The following is a 7,926-nucleotide window of genomic DNA, read 5'->3' as shown; positions in this document are numbered from 1 at the left end:
TGTATATATGTCATTGTGTGCATGATATACAAATTAGTGATCTGCGTCTAACTTTTGGGGTGTCTGTGCCTGAACTGGTGATAGGTATGCATGTACTTAGGCTGGTTTGGATGTGTATGTGCCTGAGTTGGTAGTGTGTATATGCACCTAATTGATTTGTATGTTTGCATATGTGCAATTGTGTCACAACCTCCTATCTAACAGCACAAAATTGAGATCCTGAGAATTGACCTGACCCCACAGGACTACAAAACAACAGGTAATGTTGCTTGATGGAAACTGTCACACTCCCAGGGCAAGCAATCCAGAGAGGAAAGAAAGTGCTCTGAGAACTTACTCTGCCACCACTAGCCAATAAGTGTTGCTGGACAGATGCTGGCAGGGGCTGTCAATCACCCTCCAACATACTTTTGGCTGTTCTGCTAATTGGACATGAGCTCTGAGCTCCCCTCGGGTGAAGGGGTGAAGGAGCTGCTCCTCTAACCCTTGCTCAGGGCAGGGATATCCGTGTGAAGTGCAGGGGGTGGGGGCAGGAGGGGTATCAGAGTGGTAAGGTTTGAACTCCAAGACAGAACATCTTATAAGGTGCCTTTATGCATGTGGTTCTCTTTCCACCTTCACTAGTAATTTTCAAAAAAAAAAAAAAATTCCTTTCCCCTCAGATACGTGCTAGTAAAAAAAAAAAAACCATGGGGAGTATCTGTTTACATTCTGATTTGCACAGGTAAGAGGTACTAATGGCTCCTTAAATAAGCAGCATTGAAAGCTTGAAAATCATGACCAGGGATTTGGGTTTTCCATTTCCCATGGGAAACAGAGAAAAATTCAGATTTTCTGCTTTACCTGAGGAAAATGTAGATCTCTCATTTTAACAGAGGAACCCATGGATTTTGCAGTTTTGCAAAGAGTTCTCTCCAGGCTGGCAGAGTTCCAGTCTGCAAAGTGTGGGGAGGGAGTGGGAGAAGGGCAGGTCAGGCAGGGGGTGGCCTGAAGAGAAAGCCTGGAGAACAGCTCTCATAGGTAAGTGGGGGTGGAAGATTGAGGCCCCCTATGGAGGGAGGGAGGGAGGAAGTTGAGCAGGACTAGGGCGGAGGCTGGGGCTGCTACCTAACCAGGCAGTGCATGGGGTTTGGGGCCCAGGCCTGCAATGCATGGCTGCAGGGCCCTAGTGGGGAGCAGAGTGGGGCTGTGTGGGGCTTGTCTGTGGGGCAGGGGGTAGGGCCAGCTCCCCATCTCTGCACGCACTCCTGGTGGGGGACAAGGGACCTGTGCCTCCCACATATGTCCATGGGGCAGAGGCTTGAGCTCAGGCTGTGGGCTCAGGCTCCACACCCTGCTGCCTTCCTTTAGGACCTCCGCAACCTCAGTGCTGCAGGGTACAGCAGGGAATCTCCTTGCTGCTGCTGCAAGTTCTTTGCTGCCCTGGTGAGGCATCCCTTGCACATGCAGCAGTAGTGAGGGGTACCACCCCACACCACCATGCCTACTGCTGCCACACATGCAAGTGACGTGTCACCAGGGCAACACAGAGCTTGCAATGGCAAGGAGATTCCCCACATGGCTCCGCAGTGCCAAGTCACACTTGCTGGGCTGTGGAGGCCCTAGGGAAGGACAGTAGGATGGGAGTCCAAACCCACAGCAGGCAACCATGCTCACCCCCAACCCTGCACACAGATCTGGTGGGCATGGGTCTCCCCTCCCCCCTGGGAGTGTGTGTGGCAGCATGGAGCCACCCCCTGCCACCTGAGGCTAAAGTAGGCAAGCAGCAGGTGGTAAGTGGGGGGAGCTGGGCTCTGGTCTGCTGCAGCAGCCATTGCCTCATGCTGGGGGTAGGGGGCTGTGGACCTGGGTCCCTGGTTCCATAGCCCTGGCAGCTGGGGGACCCCTCTGGCAGGGATGAAGGGGCAGGTAGCTGTGGGTGGGGGGTGAGGGACACAAGCTAGGAGGTTACGAAGGAGGTATGACATAAAGAGAGATCATCTCTTCTCATTACTTTCCGTCCTCCAGAGCTGTAAACCTTCAAGGTCAGACATAAGCAGGTGGCCTACAGCACCTGAGATTCCCAGGTGGTCTCCCATCTAGGTACTAGCTGGGCCCAGGCCTACTTAGCTTCTGAGATCGGATGGGATTGGGTGCAATCAGTCCGGTCTGGCCATTCTAGTGTTGGAACCAAAACCATATGCCAGGTTCAGATGCAAGACTAATGCAAACACTCCCCTATGCACCTAACTTGAAATGTTATATTTAAGGCTTTATCTCTTTACATTATTGACTCCAGGATGAACATGAGCTGCCAATGCCAGACCGCAGCCAGCAAGACCAGCCATATCTTGTCCTGCATCCAAAGGTGCATCTCAAGCCGGTCCAGAGAGGTGATACTCCCCCTCTATGCGATTTTGGCCAGGCCGCAGTTGGAGTACTGCGTCCAGTACCGGGCATCACACTTCAAAAGGGATGTGGCCAGCCTGGACAGGGTTCAGAGGAGGGCCACCCGCTTGGTGAGAGGACAGCAGGGCAGGCCCTATGAGGAGAGACCGGGGGACCCGAATCTGTTCAGCCACCACAAGAGGAGGCTGAGGGGGGACCTGGTGGCTGCCTACAAACTCATCAGGGGAGATCAACAGCAAATAGGCAGAGCCCTTTTCTCCCCAGCACCATCTGGGGTGACAAGGAACAATGGTCATAAGCTGATGGAGAATAGGTTTAGGTTAGAGATCAGAAGGCAATATTTTACAGTTAGGATGGCCAAAATCTGGAACCTACTTCCCAGGGAAGTGGTCCTCACCCCTACCTTGGGCAAATTAAAGAGGAGGTCAGATGATCACCTGTTTGGGGTCTTGTGAACCCAGCATTCATTCCTGCCTGTGGCAGGGGGTCAGGCTAGATGATCTGTTCAGGTCCTTCCCAACCCTAGCTACTATGAAACTATAAGATGCCTCTAAAATCACTTTTGAGAATTCAAGATGGAGAGAGTAGATATTATGGATTGTAGAGACCAGAAACAAGAAATACAGTTTACTTTCTGGTAAGTTTTCCCCCCACAAAAGCATTCAGATGAAGGAAGTGGAGTGCTATTAAAATACTTCGGGCAAGATTTTGCTACCTAAATTAACACCCACATACCTACCTGGCTGTTATTCATACTTTCCTTACATCCGTATACAGCTCTGCAGCTTCACCTGATAAGCCTTAGTTGGTTTAATTCAATGCTGAATGAGTTGTAGTCTCTCTCCCCCTTCCCTCGTACTGCAGAATTTTTGAATATTTGTAACTGCTCTTAATGATTACCCAGCTGGGGATGTGATTTTCCCCAGCTTAGGCAATTTCTTTAATTCACTGCTAGGAGACAAAACAAGGGCATGCTACAGATGTACCTTATAGAGTAAACAATATAGTACAAAGACCCAATCCTGTTCTACTTGAAATCAAGAGAAAATTATTCCAATTTCAGATTTAAGTGTTACTATATTTCAACAATTTTCATGCAACTAAGTGCTTAAAAAACAGAACAAAACAACCACCCCCAAAGTTCACTGAACTACCATTAGCCCATGTCAGAATACACACAAAGGCAGTGTTATTGCCTTGAGTACAAACAAATAATGCCTTTGAAAACCTTCAAACAATTTCTTGGGAAACTGTGTATTGCCCTGGCACTGCAGGTCAGGGCTCCACTGCCTGTTCTGCAGACACTCAATGCCTCCTATCAGCTGGCAATGTTAGGGCACCAGTGAATTAGACATTAAAAAAAGAACGGATGGAATACTGACACAGTACCAAATAGCTGGTGTTCCTAAGGCATCTTTTCTGGGGCAAGAGCTTGCAAATGGGACAACCTGCCTTCACTCATTAGGGCTTCAGGACAGTAACCCTGTTTGTCTTTTGGCTTCTAAAATACTATACAGATCTAAGGGAATCTACTGGGTTCAGAAAGGAAAATAAAATCATGGGTTCTTTTGCATGCACAAAAATTGGGAAGTCAGGGAAAGTTTCCTTTCTTCTCAAAGAAGAATGTGAGGTGTTTCCTAAGGGGAACATCATAGACACTGGGCATGCCTAGATGCACATTTGCTGCTCAACAACTTACTGCGCAGTAAGTTACTGAGAATCAAACAGCTTTACACCAGTGTCTACCAGGTATTACAGCGCAGTAACACTATGTGTTAACTGAATTGGGATTAAAGTTAGTCCCAAATCAGTCCATGCAAACAGGGTTACTGCATAGTCCATACATGTCTTACTGTGCAGTAACTACTCAGGAGTAAGTTTGCTACTTCCTACCTACTCTCAAGTTGGCATAAGTTGCCATACTGCACAGTAGGGCTGTGCAAAGCTTCGGATCATGATTCGGATTTGGAGATGATTCAGACAATTTGGAAGCTAAATATCTGAATTGAATGACTAGAAGCTTTAGGCTTTCCAAATTGATTTGGACCTTGCAGATGGATTCAGAAAAGATTCAGCAATAGGGTATAATGGGGAATCAATGTAATATCTATAACTTTGTTGGTTTTTGGCTGATTTGGATGAAAGATGCAGGAATGGTAGCTCCTTCTAAGGGCATGATGTCTGCCAAGTTTCACAGAGATAGGTGGAGGGGTTTCTGGAAAACTGTACCTCGAACTGCTGACAAGCAAATCTCATGAAATAGGTGACACTGTGTATGTGTTAAGGCACAGCGGCGTGAAAACTGCAGGCCTGATAGGGCCTGCTGTGGCCACAGAGCCTGACAGCTGTTAAGAAGATAGGTGCAGGGGGAGTCTGGGTTCTGGGGCCCTGCTGCAGGAGGAAAAACTCATGAAGTGCGTGCTTGTGGGACTGTGTGTGTTCAGGTGCACCCTTCCTGGTGCTGGGGCCTCTGCACAACATGGAAGCGTGCCCCCCATGAGGTCTCCTCTTCCCCTACAGCCTTGCCCTGGTCTACCACTGTAAATGACAGCAGGTCAAAATAACTAAGCTGGCTCAACACCAACAGCACCAGGAAACTTATGGACTCAATATACACAGTGGAATTCTGACACATTGCAACCTGCCGGACATCTAACACCCCAGGCACCTCTGCACCTTTACCTGTGCTGCTACATCCCCCTTTTCCCACCTTGCCCAACCCCACCCCAGCCTGTCCCTCACCCAATGATGCCTCTGCTTCCATTTTCACTGACTAGCTTTCTTGCCTGCATTGCATGCCAGGCCAGCCTCTAGCTTCTTTACTATTCCTTCCATCCAGGACCAGGAGACACACCAACTGCACATATTTCCTCAGCCTGACAAAGGGTTTTTCAACCCAAAAGCTTCCTAAGCTATATTTTTCTAACTATTTTTGTTTTTTTTCCATAATAAACATAAAAACACAAGATAAGCCATCACACAGCATGAGTAACATATATCCAACACAACATCTTTAGTTCTTGCTGTCAATTCCTTTATAAAAAGAAAGGCTCTGTGACAGTTCCGTCTGGCTACCTTTGATGCTGCTGGTGCTGTTGGTGTTGAGCCAACCAAGTTATTTTGCCCTGCCGTTGTTTACAGTGGTGGACCAGACCAAGGCTGTAGGGGAGGAGGCGGCCTCATGGGGGCATACTGCCACGTTGTGCAGAGGCCCCAGAGCCAGGAAGGGTGCACCTGAACACACACAGTCCCACAAGCACACACGTCATGCATTTTGCCTGCCTGTGGCCAGAGGTGCAGGGCCCCAGAACTCAGACTCCCCTTGCACCCATCTCCTTGACAGCTGTCAGGCTTTGTGGCCACAGCATCTCCTAGCAGGCCTGCAGTTTTCACTCCACTGCGCCTTAACACACACACACACACACACACACACACAGAGTCACCTATGTCATGAGTTTTGCTTGTCAGCAGCTTGAGGTACTTTTTCCCAGAAATCCTTGCACCTATCTCCTTGAAACTTGGCAGGCTTTTTGGACTCAGCAAGAGCTATCATGTCTGCAATTTTTACCCCACTGTGGCTTAACACACACGTGATATATGAGTTTTGCTTTCAGGATTTGAGGTATAGTTTCCCTGAAACCCTTATAGCCATCACCTTGAAACTTGTCTGACTTCATGTGCTAAGAAGAGGCTACCACTCCTTCAAGTTTCATCCAATTCAGCCAAAACACTACAAAGTTATAGATATGTAATTGATTCCCCATTATACCCTGTGGCTGCATTCCAAATCACTTTGAATTGGCTCTAAATTATTTCCAAATCAATTTGGCTGAACAGAATCAGAAAAAAGTGATTCAAATCTCTGAAATGAATTGGCTGAATCCAAATCAGCTGAATCGAATAGTTGCCTATTCGCACAGGCCTATTGCACAGTATGTGTGCACACGTGTAGATGCATACCCATACTGTACAGTAATTTTTGATTACTACACAGTAACCTAAATTATTGTGCAGTAACTGTGCATGTGTGGATACATCCACAATGTTCAAGTTGGTTTTTGCCTGATTGCTGATATAGCGTTCCTCTAAAATATGAACACTATACTAAGGTTAGTAAGACCACTGGATATTACTATTCATATAGCCAGGAAAAGCAACAATAGAAAAATGGTAACTAGTAAAACAAACAGTGGGGGAACTTGACAAAAATGGACCTAGGATCTGGCTGCCTCATGTATCTGTGGGACTCCCAGTAGCATACCTCATACTCTGTAAGACTGCCTGAAGCAGCTTTCTATCTTGTGCACATGGCTCCAAGCCACTACTTGAGTAACCAGAATTAGTAGAAGTTGGCTTTAAGACATGAGAACAACGAAAAACTCTTTGCTTGTTTATGGGTCACTGAATGCATACAAGATGCATTTGGGACTTCATCTGAATTGAATGCATCTGGCTCTTCAGGTCTGAGAGCTGGACTCAGCTTTCTAGTCCTGCATTAAGCACATGTTTTCTTTTTGTGGATTGATCCATGCTACCCAGGGGGAAGACACAGATGGGCTTGAGGACAAAGGTCTTTGGCTTTTGTCAGTGACAATCTGAGGGTGGGACCAGTCCAGATCTTGAGCAGACCCCACAAACTCTGGCTCAGGCTAGAACACCACCTGGGGAAGTAGTGGGGTGAGCAGGGTGCTACAAAGCCCCATGGGTTGCTGGCAGAATACAACCTACCGTAATTCATGCTGAGTTATGGTACAGATGTTTGTTACAGTGCTCTAACCTACAGCAATTAAGTCTGATATCACATCCATCCAGGGTTAACTTCAGAGCAGGATCTACCATTTTTACAGCTTTCTAGGTCCCCTGACCATTTGTATGGGTATTGCTGTAGAGCACTTTCTGTGTGCCTACTGCACAATCAGAGTAACTTCCATACCTGGCCTTTATGACTAATTGGTCATGTTTAGTGTGTGATAATTACTTTGAACGTGTAGCATGTCTAACTATATTGTGCAATTAGCCAGTTAATATCACAATAAATTGTGATATACATCATAGCTCATAGCTCTTAGAAGGACAGAAATAATGAAGATAAAAGCAAGGAGAGGAGGTGCCCTATTCTGCAATTTAGAAAAATTAAAATCATTTCAGTAAATATTTGGTTATATACTAAAGCAAAACACACACTAGCAAGTGAAATAAAAATGTGAGTGAACTATACACTTGACATACTGCAGGACAAATTATGTCTCTGATATAGATTAAATCAATTTCATGCACAATTTATTAGTGTTGTCACGGATGGCCTGTTCCAAGACAGAACTTAGGTGAACTGAGTTGTTCACCTAGAGCAGTAACAAGTAGTACTGTACAATAAAAATGAATTACAGTGGCAAATATGGATTTATTTGGGGGAAGCAAAAGAGGTGGAAAAGGGCTTCTGTAGCTTCAACCTATGGACTAGCTAACTACAAATAACCAGATTGATGTCTATCTACTTAAATCAAAGGGTTCAAATGTGTCTTGGTTTAGCAAGCTTCA

General features: G+C 46.4%; 1 pseudogene; it reads right to left on the bottom strand.

Moving 5' to 3' along the window:
- Positions 1 to 2,041: 2,041 nt before the first annotated feature.
- On the bottom strand, positions 2,042 to 2,160 carry LOC112548187 (annotated as a pseudogene).
- Between the last annotated feature and the right edge of the window lie 5,766 nt (positions 2,161 to 7,926).

The sequence above is a fragment of the Alligator sinensis genome, unplaced genomic scaffold (genome assembly GCF_000455745.1).
Source record: "Alligator sinensis unplaced genomic scaffold, ASM45574v1 scaffold873_1, whole genome shotgun sequence".
NCBI lineage: Eukaryota > Metazoa > Chordata > Crocodylia > Alligatoridae > Alligator > Alligator sinensis.
The sequence above is the reverse complement of the archived record's forward strand: the minus strand, read 5'-3'. Positions and strand labels throughout refer to the sequence as shown.